This window comes from Apodemus sylvaticus, chromosome 1 (genome assembly GCF_947179515.1).
Source record: "Apodemus sylvaticus chromosome 1, mApoSyl1.1, whole genome shotgun sequence".
Lineage (NCBI taxonomy): Eukaryota > Metazoa > Chordata > Mammalia > Rodentia > Muridae > Apodemus > Apodemus sylvaticus.
The window spans coordinates 80,990,921-81,016,931 of NC_067472.1; positions in this window are offsets into that span (position 1 = coordinate 80,990,921).

A 26,011-nucleotide genomic window follows, 5' to 3' on the forward strand; every position below is an offset into this window, starting at 1 on the left:
GTGATCAATGGACCATGTTGACCGCAACTACACTTTAGAGAATTATTCTTCAAATAATTGTCATTTATCTAGACCAAATTTAACCCAACAAATGAACTATTTTAAGCATTGCATTATGTTTTCCCACCAAATCTGTTTCAAATATCCTTATAGAACTTTCATATAAATACTAGTTGTATAGCTAGGAAAACAAAATTGGGGGTTAAGTCATTTGCCCAAGATGGAATATCTTTCATAACTTTTGTATTTTTAAAATTAATTGTGTGTGTGTGTGCGTGTGTGTGTGTGTGTGTGTGCATACAAATGTCCCCAAAGACAAGAGACCAAATACCCTGAAACTGGAATTACAGGTGGTTGTAAAGCATCTAGTAAAGATGCTGGGAACTGGACTCTGGTTCTCTGAAAGAATAACAAATGCTCCTTGCCACTGAGCATCCCCTGGGCCCTTGGAAGAGGTGAGCTAAGCTATTTTGGCCTGCCAGGTAACCTAGGTGGCCACCTTAAGATATGGTATTATTAGCCCCAAACCTTAGTAATTCTAGCCCCCAAATCACCTCTGATTTTTCTAAATAAAAATGTTTAATAATACTGGCATTTAGGATTATTTACCTTGCCTTACCTCAGTCAGGGAACATTCTCTTGTCTTGTCTGACAGGGGTTCAGTCCCCCTCCCCTACAAAAGGAGTTGGAACGCCAGATAAAGCAGAGTCACAAAGGCACTTAGTCACAAGCAAACAACAGAGTTCAGGTCCTCAGAGAACAGCCCATGACTCTTCTTCCCATATCCATAGCAACGGAGGCCAACTGTAAAATACTAATCACCACAATTAGAGAAAATGCCATTAGACTCTTGCTTCCAGCACATCCCAAGAAGGACAAAGCACTCAGCTTCCTTATGTGGCTTAGTTTTTCCCAGCTATGTTGTCTTCTTTGTAGTGAGCAAAATGAAAAAGGAAATATCCAGTTCTAGAAAATAGACCCAAGGGTGTGCCAATAAAGACTTTGCCTAAAAATAGACTTAATTTGGCAAGAGCCACCTGCCATTCCTAATAAAGCAGCCAAGGAAGCGTGAATCTGAAGCCTTTGGGAATTGTTCTCTTTTGTTTTTCTTTCTAAAGTCCTCTACTTGTAGCCCCATTTTAATCAACACCATCAAGGCATAATTTCCCATAAAATAAAATGTACCCATTTATGTACTTGCATTGGCCAATACAAAAGCCAGAATAGCCATCATCCCAATAAAGATGAATGCTCCCATCACTTCTGATGGCTTGCTTGTGAATTCTCAAGGCCTAGAAGACACCAGTCTCTTTAAGCAAGCTCTGTGGAGCAGTTTTCCTGTTCCAGAACTTGAATTAGATGCAATCCTATGCTATCCTTTGTGTCTTTCCTGCCTTTCCACCACAATATGTCTGTGGTCATTTTGTAGTTCTTTGTGTGGCTGAGTCAAGATTCAGATTTTTTTTCACATGGCTACCTAACAGTTCTAGAAATTTTTATTTGAAAAACTGTTATATTTCATTGCAGTTTTTGAGACAAGGTCTTACTGTGTAGCCTGGGCTAGCCTGGAATTCATCTGGTTTAGAGCTCACAGATAATCACCTACCTTGGCCTTCTGAGTACTGGAATTAAAGGCATATACCACTATACCTAGTCAAAATTATGTGCATGTGTGTGTATTTGTATGTGCATATGTACTTGTAAGTGAAGGTACCCTCTGAGTTGAGGAGGTATCAGATCCTGTGGAGCTGGAGTTACAAGTTGTTGTAAGCTATCTGATTTGGGTTCTGGGAACCAATCTTAGGTCTTCTGAAAAAGTGCCGTGGCAATTGGAATAAGAATGGCTCCATAGAGACTTGGAGAGTAGTAAATGGCCAACCAATGACTGGCCCAACTTGAGGTCCAATGGATGGGCAAGAACAAATCTCTACACTATTAGTGGTACTCTGTTATGCTAGCAGATAGGAGCCTAGCATAATTGTCCTCTGAGATGCCCCACCCAGCTGCTGACCGAAACAGATGCAGAGACTCACGGCCAAATATTGGAGAGAGCTCTAAGAGTCTTATGAAAGAGTTGAGGGAAGGCTTGAAGAACCCAGAAGGGATAGGGACTCGACATGAAGACCAACACAATCAACGAACCTGGACCCTAGAGCCTCCCAGAGACTGAACCACCAAGCAAAGAGCATACCAGGACTGGACCTAGGCCCACCTCACGTGTAATAGAGATGCAGCTTGTTCTTCAAGTGGGTCCCCCAACAAATGGAGTAGGGGCTTATCCTGAAACTGTTGCCTGCCTGTAGATAGTGTCCCCCCTATCTAGGCTATCTTGTCTGGCCTCAATGGAAGAGGATGTACCTAGTCCTGCGGTGCCCTGAAGTGCCTGGGTGGGTTTGTACTTAAGAGAGACCTCCCACTTATCAGAGATGAAGGAGAGGGTGGAGGGACAGGGCTGTGAGAAGAGCAGGTGCTGGGAGGGGAAGGATGGGTTGTGATCATGATGTAAAGTGAATGAATGAATGAATAAATAAACAAATGGGAAAATAGCTACTGTAGATTTGAATGCTTAGTCACCAAGGAGTGGCATTTTTCTTCTTTTTTGAAAGAATTAGGAGGTGTGGTCTTGTTGGAGAAAGTATGACACTGGAGATGGGCCTTGAGACTTTCAAAAGGTCAAGTGAGGCCTAGCGTCTCTCTCTTCCTGCTTGACCCAGATGTAGAACTCTCAGTTGGTTCTTCAGCACAAGCTTGCCTGCTTACCACCATGCTACCTTCCATGAAGTCAATGAATTAAACCTCTGAAACTGTAAGCCAGCCCTAACGAAATGAGTTCCTTTATAAAAGTTGCTATGGTCATAGTGTCTTTTCACAGCAATAACACACTGACTAAGACAAGAAGTGTGATTTCTTTCACTGAACCATCTCTTGAGTTTTATTGCATTTTTATTTATTATTTTTGAAAATAAGTTAATTATAAATATATGGCTGTATTTTTGGATTTTATCCTGTCTTGTAATTATGATCCTGAATTGCTTATATATTATTTTTGAAAATCAATCAGTTCAGTAATGAATGTGTTCACTCATATCTCAACTTTCTTTTCTCCCGTTATTTTTATATAATCCATCAGTTTTATATATTGATCCTACATTGCTTTGATTACTATATCTTTATTTTTATTATTTATTTTTAACTTAGAGTCTGTCTTCTAACTTTGCTGATTACCTTTTGAAAATTGAGGGGTTGATCTTATTTCTCTGCATATTCAGCTGAATTTTAAAATATTTCTTAATTTATTTCTATTAAAATATTTCTGAGAATTATTTGAACTTCAGAATATCTTAGCTTTGGGGAAATTTATCTTTTAATATAAAATTCATACATTTGTAAATATGGTAGAATCTCTGCATTTGTTTAAAAGTTCTATTTCACTCATCATTTTTTTTGAACTTGCAACCTAACAGGTTTAGACATATTTATTAGGTTTTACTCATGTTGTGACATAAAATGAAACCATTTATAATTAAAATTATAAGTCTGCATTTGTTAATTATTTTTTTCTAGCATTTATAAATGGCACAGGTTGATCTTGTGTCCTGAAATATTTCTAAACTTGCCTGTTAATTTCTATAACTGTATGAAGATTCTTCAGGGATTTCTATAGGGACATTTATATTGTGGAAGAATCAATGTTGTCGTTTTATTTCCATTTTGTATTATTTTACTCTTTTTACCTTATTTCAATAAAAAAATCTATATAGTGATATTGAATACAAGTTTTGAAAGAAAATAAAATATGTTGCTATCAAGCTTAAAGGGAGAAAAATTGTTTAGTGATTTGTTATTAGCTATTACACTCTGTTGTATGTTGAAGTTTTATTTGGGGTAGATAGTCTTATATGGTTAAGGGAATTCCTCTATCTGGCTTCCTGTAGATTTTGATCATGAATAAATGTCAAAATCTATTCAAATGTATTCTCAATTCATAAGCATAAGGATAATCATATGGATGTAGTGTTTTATCTTTTAGTCTATTAATATAATGAGTTATATTGATTGACTTTAATTCCAAATCAACACTGCATACTTTAGAAAAACTCACTTGGCTATCATTTATTTCATCTCCACACCTTACTGAATCAATTTTGCTAATACTTAGTGCATTGTTTTTTTTACCTTTGCAATGAAGGGTATTGATTCGTTTTCTCTTGAACTGAAAAGATTTTACATTATAATGAGGTGAACTTTTAATTATTTTCTTTAAAAATATCAGAAGAATACTATGTTTCTAATGTATTGATATTTTAACTCACATTATAATCCATCATATTTATTTATATATCAATCATCTCTCACCTATCTGGCACCCACATCTATCTATCTATCTATCTATCTATCTATCTATCTATCTATCTATCTATCTATTTATCTATCTATCTATCAATCATCTATTTATATCACTTTTGTACCTGTCTATATATCTATTGTCTATCTGCTATCTATCTATCTATCTATCTATCTATCTATCATTTATCCATCTATCCATCTATCTCTCATTTACCTCTGTCTACCATTCATCATTTTTACTGCTACTTCTCAAGGTTTCTTGTTCCTTTGGATTACCACTTGACTATTATACACTTCAGGACACTTTTCTTCTAACATTCAACTTGATTTTGTGCTCACCCAACTCCCAGAAATTCTTGGCCCTCTCAATACTTTTGTAATTGTAGAAAAATTTCCAGCATTTTGTCCTTTGTATTTCTGTGTTATTAGTATATTCTTGTACTTAATAGGCTCAGGTATAGTTTGAAATTGAAATGTTGCCCATAGGTTCATGTATTCAAAGGATTGTCCCTGAACTGGTTGTGGTGTTTGAAAAGATTATGGACATTTAGGATGTAGGGCATTACTGGAGGAAATATCAGTAAGGATGGGGGATTTAAGGTTTAGATAGCCTGGCTCCACTTCCTTTCCTGTCTCTGCTTCCTGTGTGTGGGTGAAATGTGATCATCCTCATTCTCTTGTGGACATGTCTTCCCTGCCCTTTGCATGCCTTTCCCTAACATGATGGACTTTATCCCCAGTGGAACTGTAAAGCAAAGAAAACCCTTTCTGCCTAGGCTGCTTCTTGTTGAGATGTTCTGTTACATCAATGCAAGGGAAGCTAATATAGGCTCCCAGATGTTCATGTTCTGGTTTCTGGATGCCTTGATGGTTAGTCATTGATGGTTTGTAGAGGTTAGAGGGCAATCTACTGTGGCTTCTAGGAACCAAACTCAGACTCTTAGACTTACACCACATGTGTCTTTACCTGCTGGTCCATCTCACTGGTCCAGCAAAACTGTTTTGCTTTTCCTTTTAACTTGACAATTACTAAATTGTGCTTTGTTAAGGTTTCCCAGAACTAGCTAAGTTGTAATAACTGTCTCTGCAATCTGGCCACTACAAGAGAACAATTATTGGACAGAATCTAGGGTAGGCCTTACTCTAAGGTGCTCATGTGATTTGCATTGCATGTTCTTTAAGAGCCTGTGTGTTAGGTTTGGTGTATGGGGACGGGCTATTAGAAGATGGAGGTCCTTAGGTTGCCAGGGATGGACCCTTGAAGGGAATCTACTTCTGTTCCTCTGCTGCTGGACTGATGAGAAGTTTTGTTCCACCACACAATTCCATAGTATGCTGTCCCACTAACTCCAAAGCCAGAGGAACCTCTTCTCTCAATACTTTACTTATCTCAAGTATCTTGCTATAGTCATGAAGAGTAAACTGAGATAATGTGAATTTTAAGGTATGGTTTTTCACTTTCATGAGGGCCCTGGGGGTAATAAGGTGTTAATGATCACAGTGTCTCCACTCTTACAAGGCTGACATAGCATGCCCTTCGTAATTTGACCACGTTTCTCTAATTAATGTTCATCTCGATAGCAACAATTTCTTTAAAAAGCCTCAAACTAAATACACAATGTTCAGCCTTTAGCCAAGGACAACAGAAGGATCTTGCACATTGGGGCATTCCATTTCCCATAGTTCCCTTTGCATTTGACATGTCAAAGACTGCAGGGGTTCAGCTACCACAGCTGCTGCTCTTTGCTCCCTCAGGCTGACATGAATGGTGCTCTCTGCTTGCTTTGAAGTTTTACCTGAATTACAATCAGGAAATTATCCCCAAACAGAGTACTGTGACTATTGTGTAGCTCAATGTGGCAGTATTATTTCCACATGTATCCACAATGGGACTGTTGTCTTGCTTTGCTCAATATAGCTTCTGAAAACAGTTGCTTCATTTACAGATTTTAGTTCCATATTTGATTATATTGAGAAGTCTGCCTCTACTTAACTCCAATTCTGGATGCAGAATTTCCATTTACCACTTCTTTCAGGTTTTTCTTTCCCAAAGAAGCTAAAGAAAGCAACCTGGTTAATCTTAGTTATTTCTCCAAATTGATAGACTGTAGTTGCTGGCACTGCTTGAGATTTGAGGTTTGGAATTAGCAGGTTCTTTGTATAGTTCTGGCTGTCCTGGGACTTACTCTGTAGATCAGGCTAGCCCTGAACTCAGAGATCTACCTGCCTCTGCCTTTCAGGTACTGTGATTAAATCTTTTTTTTTTTTTTTTACAGTCCTGGAGTTTGATGCCAGGACCCTGCTCAATCTTTGAGCTATGTCCCCAGAAAGGAGCATATTTTTAAGCTGAGGTTTCCTTCTTCCATAAGACCCAAAGGTGGATTCAAGGGAATTTGAGAAGATAAATGATTCTCTCTGAGTTAGGCAAGTCCTGAAGCTTGAGTGGATTGCCACAGGGTTGGAGGCAGTACCAGGGATGAGCAACTGTTTGCAAAGGTAGTTGTTACCACCCAGTAAACCCTCTCTGTATGCAGAGCACTCTGGGGAAGAAGTGATCCTAAATTAAGCCTTTAGGGGTACAAGGTAGTTAACTAAATAAGGCTGTCCGAGAAGCAGAAAAAATTTCAGACAAGAAAACCAAGAACAAATGGTGAGTTGGGCATGCTTTAAACCTCATTACAAAAGACATTTGATTGAACTAAAGCATCTCAGTTACCTGTCAAGTTGGCTAACGTCAGTGTTCAGGGTCTTCTCAGGAGTAGAGACCTTTCAGACTAAAGACATGTTAAACACACAGAACTTTTGGTAGCCAGCATAGAAATCCATTGAGAACGTTAAGAAAATGTTTTAATCTGAAATCATCCTCTAGAAATTTAGTCCAATGAAAAAATCTGCATTCATAGAAATGGTAAATAAAATAAAATAAAATAAAATTACTTCTACTGCACCCATACGATGAATATGCATCATACCGTGATCAAAATGATCTTTAGGGAATGTTTATTTGCACAGGAAGTTGTACATGATCTAATGTAAAATGATTAAAAGTAGACTGTCAATGAGCTTCTCCACTGTGCATTAGTCAGGAGAGCCTGGTGCATGCTGCAGAGACAAATAGACCCCTAAATTGCAATTGTCTGGCAGAACAGAATCTTATGTCTTACGTGTATTCCAACAGGATGCAGATTAGCAAGACATCCTGAGTGGTTTGTCTTTGAGCTGTAGACCCAGGACTCGAGGGTGATTCTGCCATAAGCCGGAGGGCTTGGAGAGAGGAAAGGCCCTCGTGCAGATCAATGTGTTCTCTCTTCTGGAAACGATTCACATCACTTCTGTTCCATGTCCTAACAAAACTTAATAGCAAGGCCCAAACCCATTTGGAGGGAGATCCAGAAATACTGAGGAACATACCACTGTAGATGTAGGGGAAAGAAAGTCTCGTACATTTTGATTCTCATCTTTAGAAAACCAGCCTATGAGGTTGGTGAGATAGTTCAGTGGTTAAGATCACTGGCCACACTTGCAGAGAATTTGGTGTCAGTTCCCTGTCACCCATATGGTGGCTAACAACCATCTGTAACTCTGGTTCCATGTCATCTGATACCCTCTTTTGGCCTCCATGGGCACCAGACACCCATGTGGCACACAGACATACATGTAGACAACATGCTCATTTAGTGCAAACTTTTACAAAAGAAAATCAACCTATAGCATGCTTCTAAGCATCATCTGTTTACCTGTGTGCTTTTTGCCATTCATTCATTTACTCAGCTGTGTTTATGATGGGCAGAAACGTGTCAACATGCACACAGGGACTACACAGAGACCAACTGGGTAATTTTCTTTTCCATATACAGAATTGCATGCTCACATGGACTATACATAACTTATTGAATGATATTTCTTTTGTATACCAAACTAAAGTTTTTGACCATGCTACATTGTATGTGCAGTTATAATAAAAGAAGTTGTGATAAGTTTTACAGAGAGCCGGCCAACACACTTCAGCATTCCCTAATGTTGAGGGGATAATCATTTGCATAAGCAGTTACCCCAGTCATAGACCATTTGCAAGGGAATACTGCTTTGTGCCTTCTGGCTACCATCTCTGACCTTCTGTAGCAAACGTTTAAAGAACAATCCTGTGCTTTGTTAATGTCTAATCAGATATCTTTCCATGGCTTGAGAACTTTCTTGTGTGCTTTCTTGTGTCAACTCAACTTTCTTTTTTATCAGAGATTCTTGAGTGAGAACAAGCCCAGCTTTAATCAGATATCTTTCCATGGCTTGAGAACTTTCTTGTGTGCTTTCTTGTGTCAACTCAACTTTCTTTTTTATCAGAGATTCTTGAGTGAGAACAAGCCCAGCTTGTAAGCTTTCATTATGAACAAATAGACTCAGATTATCTAGCTAATAACAAGAGAAAAATATTAAGCCTGAAGACACTGGCCAACAGTAGACGTGTTTTGCTGTAAGTATACATATTCTATTGTCCACTATGTATAGAGATGTAACCACTACGTATGGAGATGTAACCACTATGTGCAGACATGTGACAACTCCTACTGTGTGCAGACGAATGACATTTTCCTCTACATGTAGACATTTGACATCTCCCACTGTAGGCAGACAGGTGACATCTTTCTTTTTATGTAGACATGTGACATCTCACATTGTGTGCAGACACGAAATATCTCACCTGTGTGCAGATATGTAACATCAGCTCTCACTGTGTGCAGGCATGTGAAATCTCCCACTGTGTGCAGACATGTGACATCAGTTCCCACTGTCTGTAGACATGTGACATATATCACTTCATACAGTCAGGTGACATCAACTCCCACTGTGCAGACTTGTGACATCTCCTACTGTGTACAGGCAGGTGGCATCATCTCCCACTGTGTTTAGACAAATACAATCATCTACTGTGTGTAGACATGTGACACCTTCCACTAGGTGCAGGCATGTCATCATCCACTGTGTGACATTCAGAGACAGGACCAAAATAGATGATTTTCACAGAGCAGAGTCTTACAGTGAGCTCTCAAAGTCTACAGAGGCAACAAGGTTAGACAGAAACACCTGTCTGGAGCCAGAGGATCAAAGACACTGAGGGTCCTCAGTTTATCAATCTAGGAAGGCTCCCTGAAGTGAATGTGTTGGACTCCATTGTCCAACATCTTAGAACATGCTTAGGCCAGCTCTGTATCCATAGCCTTCTCCTGAGCACTTCCTAACCAATAAGCAGGCAGGCACTGCTTAGGGAGGCAGCACTCTCTGAGAGACACTCAGTCAGGCTGTCCTGCTGTGCAGACACTGAAGTGCACAATTGCCATGGCATCTGCATGTAATTGAGACAGTCAGCAGAAGATACACGAGGCTGCTGCTGTCAGAAGAAGCCCTATTACTATATTGTACACTACAAAAAGGACTAAAAGGACATGTCCCAATGTTAACAAATTATCGTGAAATAAACACATGCTTACTGTCTTCAAGTGTGACACACCATGTATGATAGTTGTCACACCTTTATGTGACCAGAAATGCCACAGGTTTATTTGCCCCACAGTTATAACAAGCATGGGGTGACAGGATACAACATAAAGTTATAATGACTGTAGAGTTATGGTGGCACTAGGTGATGGGACCTTGGGAGCTCCATTTATGTCTTATGGGATCACTGCCACATTACTGACTTCAGTCATTTAAGAAATGCAGGATGGGATTTCCGACCATCCCAGGGCCTTCTCGTATTCTTGCCACTAGGATACAATTGAGTTTCTTTTTTTCATTTTGTACCCATCTTATAAAGAAACTTAAGATTTCAGTTCAGTTTTCCAAGAAAAGTTCTTGTGTGGTCCAGACTGCCCACCATGCCTTCCACACTCCTCTCTCAAGCACTCACCACAGGAATACATGTGTAATGTCTTATTTGGTAGACGCCTGCACCCCCAGCAACAGTGCAGGCTCCACAGGAGAGGGTACCTTATTATTTTATTCACTTTGTTCTCTAAGAAAACCATGGCTCAGGCACTTAATGTACATTTAATGTCAAAAGAAGATAAATGAGGTTTTCTGTGGAAGCAAGTGTATCCCAGGGAGGGTAAGCAACTTTCCCTGGGCCTTAGAGCCTTGAGAACGTTCTGCTTCCTGTGAGATAGACGGCAAGTAATAAGCAACAACTTGTATTAATAGATGTTCCTGGAGATGCCAAGTGAAGACAGCAAGCCAAGGGTTTCATTTTGTTAGCTAAGCTCTGCACAATCTACACAGTTGTTATATTATATTCATTTTGCAAACTGAGAATCACAAAGTTATATAATGTATTCAGGGGTCTAAAAGTACTTTCACATTTGCCTTTAAAGAATTATAAACGTTTAGGGAGTAATGGGGCAAGAAGATACAATGTCAGTGACAGTGACAGGGTGAAGATGTGAATCCACATAGCAAATCCAGAATGACTCTTACTAGGTCTCCTAGAACCCAGGAGAGATGCAATATACCGTAGAAATGATCAGGGGAGGATGGGGTTTCTGAGAAAGCTGGGTGCAAAGGCTGCTCTCTGCCAGAAGAATTAGTGTCTTGTGAGGAATTGGTGAAAGAGTACAGCAATCCTCATTCCAAGCACAAGGAAACCAAAGAGCAAAGGCCAGAAACAGGGCAGGCAGCTGGTGATGCTGAGTGTGGTTGTGAGGCATGTTCTGTACAAGGGGTGAGAGTCTAAAGGGGGGAAGGTAATCTATGCACTAAAGGTCTGAGCTCAGACACTGATGTCTGGTTTAAAAAGGAAGTGTAAGGTTAAAGGCATGAAAGTCAGCCTAGGAGAATCACACTACCCTCCTTCTCCTCCCTCTCCTTCCCCCTCCCTTCTCTCCCTACCTCCTTCCCTCCCCCTCCCCCCTCTCCTCCCTTCCCCTTTCCATCCTCATCCTCTTCCTCCACCTCTGACTTCCTGTCTTAAGCTTGCATACCCAAGATGGGCCACAGTCACATCACAGGACACATTCTACCCATCATGCTATGGGGGAGCTCTTATCATCCAGGCTGCTGCATCTATAAGTGTGTGTGTGTGTGGGGGGGTGCAGGTGATACATGCTCTACTCACTAAAGAAAGACCCTGTTTTCCTCTCCACTTCTCACGGCTTCTCACTGATACTGAACAGCATAAGGACCAGTGGCTGCACAAGAAGGGATACTGATAAGGTGAGCACTGAACACTGGAAAGATTGTTTTTGAGACTTAGTGGCTCATAAAAAATCAACTCCCTATCACCTAATTAAGGGTTTGCACTGTGAAATCCAGACAACTGGGATTTAAACCTTGAGTCTGCCACCCCGTGGCTACGGGATTTCAGGGGAACATTGTTACCTCTCTGAACCAAAATTCCTGATCTGTATTCTTATATCTCTCTTCATAAGATTCTGTGAGATCCCTAAGATGTGTAAAATACATGGTATCTAAAGTAAGTAAAGAATAGCATTGCTCCTGCCAAGCTGATCATGTCAACGGGTGTGCTTTAAGAGCCCCATAAGAAAACAGAGGGTCAGATACTCAAACTAAGGAACTAGCCTGAACATGGTGTTGGCAATGTCTGCTGAACTTCTAGACAGGTCAGGAATTCCAGTTTTCAGTATTAGATCTTGAGAGTCATGTATCTGCATAAGACTGTGCATAAAAGGATGCTTGCTGTAGCATGCTTAATAATTTTATTAAAAAGTACATGTCCATTAAATTGGGGACACTGGCTAAGTAAAAGACAGTCCAGTCACAGTATGGAACATCAATCACAGTTTAAGGGAAGGAGATGAATCTATGCTACATAGTTAAATAAATTACAAAGCAATACATGCAGCATGACATAATTTATGCAGAACAGGATGTAATTCTATGCTTTAATCATGAGAGGAAGATCTGGAAATGTTTCTGAAGCTGACATGTGTATCACCAGAGAGAAGAGGTGCTAGCTTAGAGTAAGACTTCCTGAGCTAGATGTGCTGGTGAGGCTTGGAGGTGGTGTCAGCAGGATTATGAATTCACCAATGCTATGGCAGCAAAGCCCTGGATTAAGACAACTGATTAGAAAATGTAGGTTCCTAATCAAAAGAAACTATAGAGGACCTCTAATTTTTAAAACAAATTATTCTTTGGGTAATATGTGAGTGCACTTGTGAAGGCTATATGCATGCCAGGGCACATGTGTGGAGGTTATGGAATAGCCTTCAGGGGTCAAGCCTTGCTTTCCCACCTTGCTTGAGACAGTCTCTACACCTATGTCTTGGCCAGGCTAGCTGGTCCACAAGCCTCTGCAGAGCCTCTAGTATCTACCTCCCCATCTGCCCACAGATGCCCTTGCATTACAGATGCTTCCATTACTGTATTTGACTCTTAAGTGTGTTCTGTAGATTGGAACTCATATAGTCAGGCTTGTGAATCCATCTTCCCAGCCCCATCTCTACTTTTTACATCTTTTACAAGAGTATATTCATATATAGCATGTGTAGTCAAAATTTTAGGAAACCAATAGGGAAGGCTTAATCCCTACGCAGGACTGAGCCCAGAGGGTAGGATAAATTCCCCAATACCTAAATTCAATATCTAACTCTGACTTCTTCCCTGGGTATGAAAGATCCTCAAAGATGTGGAACACCTAGCCTTTTATTTCTTCTGTCCTGCACAAACAGTTTTTGGAGGGAAATTGTATGAGAATATTTTGCATTGGCAGCCTGTTCTTAGATTTTTCTGGAAGTTTCCTGGAACAGGGGCAACTTGCCTGACCTTCTCACACCTGGGTCCATAGTTAACAATCTGTAAATAAAATGGTCTCCAGACCATGTCGACATGTGAGATAGAGTGTGTGTGTTCACAGAAACCAGCTGCTGTCTGAAAAGATGCTAAAGCAAGGATATAAATGGAGAGTAGCAAGATGCATCTGTAAGCTGCTGTCAGATCAGTAATCAGATGCTCTGGGTAGGCAGGTATTGTGGACTGGTGCTCTAAGAGCAGAGGAGAAAGTCATGGAGTAGGAAAAGCTATAGACATGTTTAACTATCACAGGATGCTGGGACAGGCACACTGGAAAGCAACCTTGGAACTCTGCTTCAACGACCAAGACTGCTACTGGGAGGCTGAGTGATGCCCTGGACCTTAAAGAGATGCTGAATCCCAGTAGCTTCCAGTGGCTTCCAGTCATTGCTGGCCTCCTTGTTCACCTGTGTCTTTTTACGGGGAGACAGAACTGCTAACTTCGGGCTTCACGGCAGGTTATCTGTAGCTTGGATCAGAACTCTGCTGGTATTAATTAAATTGTCTGTGGGTAGGGTAAGAAAACTATCTACAACTTTAAGAGGTTTTAACCAATAAAACACATGGTTCTTGTTTCTTTTTTATTATCAGGACTAGAATCCTGGGTCTTGTGCTTCCTATGCAGACACTCTGCCTCAGAACTACATCCCCAGCCCCATAGTTCATGCTTCTTTTGTGCATCCACTGAGTGCCCATGGAAGGCCTTGCGCTGTTCTCCTTGGCAGATTGCCCATGCCATTATCATCTGTAAAAGTAAAAAGAGGAAGCCCAATGAATTGGGTGCTGGCCCTGAGACATATGTCCTGTGTTCTCATGTTTCACTGGTCATGGCAAGAACATGATTCACTATCTCAAAGGGCAGGAAGGTTTATGAGCATTTTATGAAAGCATGAATACCAGCACTAGAATTTGCAGCAGGAGTAAACCCACCCTCCTCATGTCTTATTGGAAGTGACTGTAGTTTATCTAAACCTATGGCTTTGATGTGAAATGTCCTCCACAGGCTCATGTTTTTAAATATTTGGTTTCCAGAAGGTGGGATGGTGGTGCTGTTTTGGGAGGTTGTGGAAGGCTCTGGACATGGAGCCTAGCTGGCATACATAGATGGGCTGGCTCTACTCTGCTTGAGTACTCTCTCTCTCTCTCTCTCTCTCTCTCTCTCTCTCTCTCTCTCTCTCCCTGTCCTTCTCTCGCTCTCTCCTTCTCCCTTTCCTTCTCCCTCTCCCTCTTCCTCTCTCTCTCCCTTTCCATTTCCTTCTCCCTCTCCCTTTCTCCCCCTCCCTCTCTCCCTATCTCCTTCCCTCCCTCCCTCCCCCCTTCTCTCTCTCTCCTTCTCCCTTTCCTTCTCCCTCTCCCTCTTCCTCTCTCTCTCCCTTTCTCCCCCTCCCTATCTCCCTTTCTCCTTCCCTCCTCCCCCCCTCTCTCTCTCTCTCTCGCTCTCTCCTTCTCCCTTTCCTTCTCCCTCTCCCTCTTCCTCTCTCTCTCCCTCCCTCTCCCTCTCCCTCCCCCCCTCTCTCTCTCTGTCTCTCTCTCTCCCCTTCTTGACTGCTAAATCAAAGCTTCCTATGCCTCACAAGCAGACCATACATGATTCCGTGCTTTCCCTGCCACAGTAAACTATATTTCCTAAACAAGTTATTCCTCCTTTAAGTTGCTTCTTATGGGTTATTTGGTCACAACAATGAGAGAAATAACTAATATGCCTAACAAGTGGTGGTGAGAAATAAACTCAGACCTGAAGAGATGCTCAGCATGATGCACAGCCCCTATTAAACTGGCAGTGATTGCTGGCTTTATGGGAGCTAAGAATTTACGAATCCCTGTTACCTACAATCTACTTGGCTCAGCTTCCTTCTTTGCCTAAACCATTACAGTGGGGATAATCTCTAAATAACATCTTCCCCATTAGCCATCTATCTTCAGGATGTCAAGAAATTGTTTATGCCATTCCTGCTCTATGTAGGTGAGACCAGAAATGTGGCTAAGGTCTTTGATGGATCACATACGGAGCTAGGGACAGGCTGCCGTGGAACCTGGAGAGCAAAGTTGGATGGAGAGACCGTGCTGAGGGGTTTACTGCTAAAGCTTAGTCATTGCCAGGGGTGTGGGGGTTGGTGCAGGGAAGCTCATGATGCAGAAATAGAAGCAGGAGCAGGAGCTGCAGGCAGGCGAGCAGATGGAAGTTATTTTTAAAAGGAGGCTGCACAAAGCTGTAGGTGGAGAAGGCTCTAGACACAGAGAGCCAGGGCTATAGGTTAGAACGTCCTGAAGAGAAATCTGTGTTATCCTGACAGGGGTGAAATTTTTCTAAAAACTACTTTTTATGCCCTGTGTCCCCAGCATTGAGAATAAAGAGATAATTTTAAGAGTCAATTTGCAGTTTTCAGGCGATGGACAGCTACTCCCAAGATGCTTTGAACAGAAAGGGAAGCCGATTGGTGCCTGTAGTTGGAATTTATGACTGACATGACTTCAGGCAGGGATGCATCTGGGTGCCAAAATGGTATGATTGGTGGTATTTATGTTTTAGTCTGTTTTCTCAGTCATGGTCTCATCCCTGTGCATATTTTCCCCTCCAGGTGCCCCAGTGGCAACCAACACTTCTCCTCACCCCAACACAGCAGCTAAGCATTTATAAGCATGATTATTCATTAACGGATCTGGGTCTAGGTATCTATTTCCTTGAGATATTTATTGGCTGGAGTCTTCCTCTCTATTGGGGATAACAAAAAATCAGTATACCAGACCCACATGACTTCGATAGACAATGCGTGAGTAGAACTTGTAAGTACATCATCCATAATGAGATACTTAGAAATCTTTCTTGGAGACAGAGTCAGAAGAATTATCTTACCTGGGTGGGCCCAAAGTGACATTTACTGAACTGTGCAGAACCTGGATCAAAAAGCACCAATTTTCTCTGCACAAGTTCCCCCAAAAACCTGTTTCACATACCTCCTTCACTCCTAGGGGTTATGAACTCTAACAACCATTAGTTTGTTTCTTCCCCTTGCTTCCCATGAGGCATGGGTCTCTATTGGGCCTGTGTGACTGCTATTCTTTAAGGTCAGCCTTGGAGAGCATCAGTTTCTATTGATAATTGAATACTTAATGTGAGATCAATGGACAGATGGATGAATGGCTTATGAAGATACAACTGGAAGAAGTATTTGGGATTTTCAGAACCTGTTGAGGTGAGGGCAGTGTCAGAAGCACAGGCGAGTAGTTCTCAGAAATGTGCAGGACATGCACAAATACATGAAGGTGGAGGTGTCTTAGTTCCCAGTCCAGAGGCCCTTTATCTTGGGATTTCCTTCACTCTCTCTCTCTAGAGATCCTGGTTAGAGCAGAGTGTCAGAAACATGATGCTAGAAGTGTTTCCCAACTCTGCCACTTCAGAGATGGACTCCATTCTGTGTTCATGGTTTTCCTCTGCTGGAGAAACTTTGAGAAGCCCCTGGAGGTCAGCTTACCTCCCAGCATACCCATGCTTTCCCATCTCCTTCTCTCAGGCAGCAGCCTGCTAACCCAAAATAGAAATGCTAAAGTATGGACCAGGTTGGTGATGCCTGGAGCCTGGGGCCTGATTCTGGCAGACAAAGAAAAGTGGAAGACTACGGAAGTTCACATGCCAGACTCTGGCTCTGTGGTGGGGAGAAGGCAGCTCTCTGTGGCATCCAGAGCCTGGCACACAGCTCTTGCTGCTACCAACTCAGGCTTCTGGGAAACAAGAGAAAGAAGGAGACAGTCCTGTAGAACAGATGGATCCATATAGAAACCTTCCATGCAATGTTTTTATTTTCTTTGGAACTAAGGTAGGGTGTGGTCATTTTCTGATAATATCTCACATAGTACCTGCCATCTGTATGTCCCACTTGATCACAGTTATCTTCTAAGAAGAGCACTGTCAAGACCCCCCAACTGCAACACCCACGTGCAAATGCACACACACACACACACACATTTCCAATGATGTAGTAAATGAGTCTCACTGTGATTGATCAGCTGACCTTGTCCTTGGTTTCAAAGCTGGTGGGACAGTGTGACTGAAGTGATCTCTCTAATGAGCGTGGAGCATGGTGAAATAAAAGGTTTTGCTTTCAGGATCTCCCTAGCTGCATAACTCTGAAGAAGTCTTGCTTTCCTCATCTGCAAAATGAAGCCAAAATAATAAAGTTGATTACCAAGTAAGATGGCACAGGTAAATATCTATTATTATACAATATAATTCCATGCAGAGGCGGGACAGCAAAGAAGACATAGACTCTCTACTCATAAAAAAATTATTTAAGCTCCATGAACCTAAGACTTGAAATTGGAGGTGGGAACTTTTTTGCTAGATCATTTTATCTGTTAAATAACCAGTAATAATTGCTACTTATTAAGAATTGTTGTGAGTATTGACTGAAAAGCCACCTGAAGACATTAAGCACAGACTAGCGTGTCATAGTCACAGATGCCAGGAAGGCTGCCTGCTGCTCTTCCCTCTTTGACAGCATCTTACCAGTCGCTTCTTTATTTACTGAGCCCGAACAATATGAGGCCCTGATCCAAACTCCCTTCTGTCAGCTCCAGACCAGAAATGGATTAGAATGAGCAGATGAGGAAAGGGGTCCTCTTCACGGGCATCGGTTGAAACCTAAAGTGAAAAGTTCTGCTTTCTTTGGAGAGTCAGTTGTGTTGCATGATGCTTTGCTGGGGCAAACGTGTGAAATGTTTTCCTGAAGCAGACACAAGTAAAAAGATGATTTGTTAAAACACACACATAAAGGGACTCACAATAAAGGATTCTTCTCTAACCACACACTTGTACTGGCTTGCCTTTCATCATGTAGCTGAGTTCTGTTTGTTGTGACTCCATAGAGAGAAAAGCACCAAAACCCTTCTAATGGTGGTCTGGTGGCTTCTTGACACTTCCTCAGATTCAGGGCAATGGGTACAGTGATGCCAGCTAATAAAGACTCACATGAGGTTTTGCTAAGATGCTAAGACAAGACTCGCATGCTGAAGCAAGAACCATGGAGGCCTGTGCTGTTTGGTGGGAGTGTAAATAAACTCAACAGACAGTGACGGGGGTCTGTATAACTAGCTTTACAATGTTTCTTGGTCTTGCATTTTCATTGATCTTCACCTTGTTAAGAGAGGCATGACAAAGAACTTCTCCTGACCTAATCGCTCCTGCGGACTCGTGCCAATTTAGCTGAGGCCTGGCTGTTTCTGGTAGATCATGTCAGTGCTACTGAGTCCTGTTTACCAGCCCGACACCACTAAACTGGACTGCTGATATATTCATAAAGTATTTGTGTATTGTGAACTACTGCTAAGTCCTGTGAACTGAACTGCTGACAACACAGATGGGAGTTGCTCCAAAGAACCATTTCTAAACAGATCCACTTCCTCCTATCCTAACATTTCTTTTCTACTACTTTTGGTGAGGAGTGGGCTAAAAAATCATTATTAAAATTAGGGTTTAAAAAGTTTAAACTACAAAAATCTGTTAAAATTTTTTTTAGTGTTCCTGAAGTGCATACTGCAAGGTTTACTGCTTCCTTCCAGCAAATAAGCAAAGCTGTTAGGGGTGGGGAAGTTGATTCTCCTCCTCACTCCAAGCGAAGGAACTCTCAGTTCCATGACCAGTTGAAGCACTCCATGCCAACAGCAGCCATTGTGGTCACTTTGTGGATACCATGAGAAAACTAAACAAAGATTGTGGCTTATCACCTTGGCTCCTGAGAACACAGATTTCAGCAGCCTTTTCTCTATTAGAAGCTTCTAAGAAATCTAGATAACTTTAGAATTATTTCTACTTTGGCCACAGGGGTCGCACTATCCCCATTAAAGGGGTTACCGGGACTGGGGCTTGAAGACTAGGCTGAGATTAGTCCCCAGTATGAATCTCAGTCACCATGACTGAGGCTAAGAGGTTAAGATGTGGTTGGTCTGTTAGTTAGTTCTTTTTGTTGTTGTTTTGTCAATTTGACACAAACTTCTCATCAGAGAAGAAGGACTTTCAAGTTAGGAAATGTCTCCATCAAATTGGCCTGTACGTAGTTATGTGGGACATTTTCTTGATTAATGATTGATGTGGGAGGGCCTACTCAGTGAGGAGAGGGCCACTGCTGGGCAGGTGACTCTGGACTCTGGGTTGTATCAAAAACCCAGAGCAAGCTGAGCAAGTCTTGGGGAGCAAGCCAAGAAGCAGCACTCCACGGCCTCTGCTTCAGTTCCTGCCTCTGGGTTCCTGCCTTGAGCTCCTGCCCCCACTTCTCTTCATGATGGACCATACAATGTAATGAAAGTTGCTTTTTTTATTTTTTATTTTATTTTTATTTTTATTTCTGGCATGTTTATCACAGCAAGAGAAAGCAAAGTAAGACAGTAGTCCAAACAAATGACTGTGGTTGGTCTAAACAAAAGGCTGTGGTTAGTCAAAATGCCCCTCCTGCTGTCACAGAATCAGAGTCTTAGGCTCACTGTTCTAGTTTCATTTCTGTCTCTGTGATAAAATATCCCCACATAAAGCAAATAAAGGGAGAAAGTGCTTTATTTCAGTGTGCAATTCTACATCACTGTGGAGAAGTCAAAGCAGGAACTTAAAGCAGGTAATCATGTCATGCCCATAGTCATGAGCAGAGAAAAATGAACAAGTGCATGCTTGTCTTCCTCCTTACGGTCATCACAACTTCCCACAGGTGCACAGCTTGCAATCCCCCTTCCTAGGGAATTACACCACCCACAGTGGGCTGGGCCTTTGCACATTGATTAAGATAGTCCACCATAGACATGGCTGCAGATCAACTCAATGAAGACAATGCTTCATTGATACTATCTTGCTGGGTCATTCTGGGTTGTGTCAAGTTGACAATTAAAACTAGTTGTTACGTTCAGTCATATTGTCAGCTAAAAGACTTTCCTCTATTATTGGAACATTAAGTCCAAAGAAAATATCTTCAGGAGTGGTTGTTTCTTGCCTGCTTTTCAAGAGTGCAAGCTAAAATATCAGAGACAATAGAGAGAGGTGATGCCAACAGTGAGCAGCTGGTTGGCTGGCTGAAGTAGGCAGTTGGATAATTCAGTGGTGACCAGGAGAGGAAGAAAGGATCATAAGTAGAGAAAGAGATGATGAGAAAAATGGCTACAGGAGGGTAGAGGGCTATAAGGACCCAGAGAATAAACCTGCAGGTCCTGGTCACTGGAAGAGTGTCAGAGAGATGTAAGGTATTGAGGTGAAGAGTTTTAGTCCCAGGCTGAGAGCTATAGTATTGGCCACTACCAAGAACTAGGGCTTTGCTACCCATGTTCTTCCTGGGGACTGTAGGGATTTCATCCTAAGGATTGCTTTGGTGCTTTGGCAATAAAGCGTGCTGCCCATTGCTGCTTACTTTTGTCTACAGGTGCTATAGCTCTGAGGGAAAGGAAGGCACCAGAGACAGCCTTTTGAATGGTTCCCTTGAACTACCTATGATTTCTATTCAGGTAGAGCCCAAGCAACCCAGGCAACTGACTTGTGATGAGATGACAAAAGTGCTTAGAAAGTACCCAGAGAGATGCTGATAGGTTCAAACTAGGAAAAGGGCAAATATAAACAAAATGAGGTCATTGCTAAAGAGGGGAACTAGGACCTCCAGAAATGTTCAGTGGTTAAGAGCACTTGTTACTCATGCAGTGGACCTGAGCTTGGTTCCCAGCATATACAGAGAGACATACAATCACATCTAATGCCAGTTCTGGAGGATATGCCACCCTCTTCTGGCCTCCCTGGGCACCAGACATGCACATGGTACACATATACACTTATATGCAGGCAAAACTTCTACACATAAAATAAATAATTATTCCAGAGTTAGGAGTTGCTTACAACAAGGAAAACTTGAGATTTAGAGGTCTGAGACAGCACGTCTAGTTTTTGACACTCTTAGACCATGCATTAAGGATAGACTCTGAAAGTTCTGGCCAAAACCATAGTGATGGCTAGCAGAGGTGGGATGCGATTTCATTACATACCAGCAGGTGTCGATGTTGTCTATCTTGACAAACACACCCATGCCATTATGATGGATCTTAAAAAAAAAAAAAAAAGAATTGCAAACTCTTGTGAGTCATTACACCTCCATACTTTCCCACTAAGACTATTACATATGAGAATAAGCAGTGTTCCTCCAGGCTTCTCACAACTGCTTAAAACATGGTTATTACATCTGTGGGTTAGGGAAAAACTCTAAATTCTAAGCCCTGGCTGTGGAGAATGAGCTTTACAACATCTATCCAAGAGAAAAGAGGGGCGAACAGGAGAAGAGGATTGGAGAAGAACAACATGAAGAAACGTCACAGCAGCCGATTAATTTATCAGAACCTTAAGTCATGGCTGGGCCATCCGCGTTCAAACGTTAAAGCCAGATTGTAAGCCCATGTCTGTGAGCAGCCTGTTCTCCATAGCATATACACAGTAAAAGCAAAATTGGGGAGCATGAAATCATTCATGTTATCCACTGAACAAATGGAGTAGTACATAGCATAATCTAAGTAAACATGGACTATTACATTTATAAACAGACTAGTTCTGTAGATAGAATGCTCAGACGAACGTAGTGCCCAGAAATGCTTGTTTCGCTTTTCTGCTCACTTTGGTGTTCCTGAACATTGTGCACACAATGCCAACTACTTCGGAAATAATTGTTTAATGGAGGGAAAAGAATGGGTCAAAGTTACCTTTGAGAAATTCTAATATAAACGAAGAGATCACACCACCCAGTATAACTCATCCCCACCGAGACAAGGAGACTCCTTCAGGATGCAGGAACACGTGTTGCTCAGAACAAGGAGCCATTCCTTTTTTATGTCTCTTATAGAATATGCACAGAAGGAAATGTGTAACTTATCACTGGGGCCTTCAAAATAAGCTATGGAGAAAGAGGATAACAGGTGTAAGCTAAACTCTGCCTCTCCCTGCAGACTTTGAGGATGTTAGAGCCAGAAAGAAAACACCAAAGCCACAGGGGGGCTGGCAAGATAGAGCCACGGGTGAAAGCACACACAGGAGGAAGACCTGATTTCAAATCCAAAGCACCCACACAACAAAGAGGTGTGCGTATGCATTGTCTGCACTGTAGACAGAGTCTGGGGGACTTCAGGGCTTGCTGGCTGCTAGCTTAGACCTCATCTCACCAGAATACAATAGAATGATGAAGTGATAAAAGTCACCCTATGTCCTCTGGCCTCTAAGTACATGGATGTATATCACACACACACACACACACACACACACTATAACATACTAGCACTTAGGCACACATCACACATAAAAGCACACACACACATACACCACACATACACACATACAGGCACACACATAATGAACACACATATATATAATACACACATGCACACACACATGCATACAAGTATGTACATGCATGCATACAAACATAAATCTTATCTTTTCTTACAGTTTTTGACATATTCTTTGTAGTGTCTATTATGTACACCAGTAAACTTAAATAAATATTCCTATGAATTCTTTGAGATGTTCAAACAAATTAATCAAAGCCAAAGAGTGGGATGTTGAGATTCTAGTTTATAGCTAGTCAGAAGTACAGGTTAAAGAATATGGGGTTTGCCACAGATGTCTGAATTGAAGGTGGGGGCAGTTTGGGAACTAATTTCTGATGTTATTTCCAGGTGCATAGTGTCTGCTGTGATCACATTAATGGATCTTCACCTGGTGTTCATCAAACAAGTGATCAGTTCCTCACTGGGAAGAAAATTCCCATACATATGGTGTCAAGCGATCTAGGTTGATTGTAGTGTGAAAGTATATGGGGAAAGCAGCAATTTGTCCTGAGAGATTCATGGTGATGATGATAATCATAAGAGTTCATGGTGTAAATACTTAGAGAAAAATGCAAAAGGTTGTCAGATTAGATTCAGTGAGCAGGGCTCAAACATATTCAGCCTGTGAGAAATGGACTTCCAATGTAGAGACTGAAACAATTACAAAGGAAAACACCATGTTATATATCTTATTATCAAAGAGAACTGGAATGGTTATATTAATGTGAAAGTATTGCCGTGACCAGGAAGTCCATTTCCTAATCATCAGAGAATCAATTTTTTAAAAGGACATGACCAAGCCAGACTTAAAGCAGAAGCAAGAAGAACTGCAATCACAATTGGATGAACTGAGTATAACCTGAGATTTCAATACTTTTCTCTTGATGATTGACAGAATACATAGAAGGAATTAGCCACACTATGGGTCTATGACTACTACCATCAAACGTGACCTAATTCAGTTTATAATATACACCACCAAATAATAGAAACATGCACAGTTGTTTTCAAGGGAACATATAGCATTTGCCATGATAGATCATTTTGAGGGTAAGAAAACTCTCTTAGCCAGGTGTGGAAATTGATTCTAGCAGTTGGAATCAGATACAGGAGAATCCTGAAGTCAACCCAACTTGGGATGTATTGTAGGACTCTATCTAAAAATGGATAAATAAATCTTTCAAAATTTAAAAGGATAAATACCCACAATGTACTAGACTTTCCAAAAGTTAGAAGAAGGGATATTGAAAGATTTCTTCATCAAGAGTGATAAATGGGTGTGCAGTCATCCATGCATAGGTTATCCATGACCCAGTAAGTGGGTTTGTAAAGCAGGGAGTCTGGTTAGTGCCACCCATAGTCACAGGAGTATGAGGTCACTTACTGGGGCCTCACATTTCCATGCCTGTGAACAGCACTAACAGGGCTCAATGTAGTATAAAACAAAATATTAAGGGCATGAATATGATCAGGATACATTGTACACACATATGAAATGTAAACATGATAGCTACATAGGAAAATAAAAGAAGGATAATTATGTGGTGCCCTGGTTTGTTTGCTGTTTGTTCTTGTCTTTAACTCAACAGGAGCTAGGGTCATCCGGGAGGAGAAGCCTCATTTGAGAAAAATGTTTCCATCAGATTGATCTGTGGACAAGCCTATGGGGCACTTTCTTGACTAATGATTGATGTGGGAGGGCACAGTGTACTGTGGGCAGTGCCGCCCTGGTAGGTGATACTGGGTTGTATATAAAATCACACCCAGAAAGCCCAGGGAGTAAGCCAGTGAGGAGTGTTCCTCTGTGGTTTCTGCTTCATTCCCTGCCTTTAGCTCCTGCCCTGCCTTCCCTCCATGAAGGACTATGCACTGTAAGATGAAGCAAACCATTTCTTCTCCCACGTTACATTTGATCATGTGCTTATCAGAGAATGGATAGCAAACCAGGTGATACCAACCAGATGAGAACGCTGTGCAGATTCTGTAACGCTGTGCAGATTCTGTACGTGGAGCCCTAGCCACACGTCCAGTTTGGTGATTTGCTATGCATTGGTTAAAAAGAACATGCCTAAACTTAGTTTTAACAAATGGAATAAATCTTCAATTAAAATAGTTAATATGCAAACAAGCAAATGAACAAATGAACAACTAAATAAGTTCTCTGCCCAAAGTGGAGTCTGCTCTAGAAACACAGTGCTTAAAGCTCTCAATTAGGTGAAAGTCAGATCTTTTAAACAGCCCGTGTATCAAGGAAAAAGCCAACTGGTAAGTTAAAGAATATTTTGAAGTGAGTGAAAATAAAGATTCAAATTTCATAAATGTTTGAGATAACACTAAATCAGAATTTAGGAAATATTTTACATTTTATGTTATTCCTGTCAGCATTAGGATGCCAATGTCTTCTGAGATCCCACCAGAACCTCCCACTGAATGGACTGCAAAAGTATGCTAGACCTTGTTCAGGCTGCTTCTCTGAAGTTTTACAAGTTAAAGTCCTTAAACAAAGTAGTTCCAAAGACTTCAGAAGCACAGGGTCAAGTCTAGTCAGTCATAGCAATGACTTCATTCAGGGTTTAGGTTTTTGTGTCAGTTACTGTTACACTACTGCATATAATACCTGCAGAAACACATCTTCATGATTTTATTCATTATACAGTGGAAAGGGTATGGTAGGAGAGCCATCATTACTCTGGAGAAGGTGTGGCAAAGCTTGGTAGCTCATATCATGCCATTTAGGAAGCAAAAGGAAGCAATCAGACTAAAACCAAATATAATCTTCAGAGTCACATTCCCAGTAACCTCCTTCCTCCAGTAAAGGTCTACCCCTTAAAGCTTCTACCAAGTTCCCAAATCGAGTTATCATATGGTGACCAAATATCTAAAACAAACTTCCTTGGGAGAAGCATTCACCTTCAAGGCATAGCTCCTCATGAAGAGAGTCATAAACACTTTGACTAAGACGTTAACATGCCAGATCCAAATCCATTGTATGTAAGGAGAGTGGCATGTGCTGATTGTGGTGTATCCTGGAACTGAGGCCAGGGTTTTGAGTTTTATTAAATTTTCCAAGTTCTAGGTTGGACTCCTCAACTGCAGTTACTGATTCTAACTAAAAGGGAAACTGTGACAATTTCACAATGTAGAATTAGCATTTTTAACAAAATCCCTAATTTCTAATGAGAACCTCTTGATTGGACTGGAGGTGCAAATAGAAGGAACTGAATTCAATCCCCAGCTCTCCCATAAAAGGGAGGCCCAGTGGCTTGTCTGTGTAATCACAGGGTACTGAGGAGCCAGAGAAAGGAATCACCAAGTGAGATAGACTGATTGAGTTTCAGGCTAGTGAGATATTCTTTCTCCCAACGATGGTGCATGTCTGAGATAAAGCACCCAAGGCTGTTTCTGGTTTCTACAACTGCATTTACAACAGGCACATGTACGTCCATCACAACCACTGTCCCCCAATCCTCTCATCAACACTCCCAGGTCATCGACTTGGCTCAAAGATCTAAAACCTAATAAAAACTGAAGT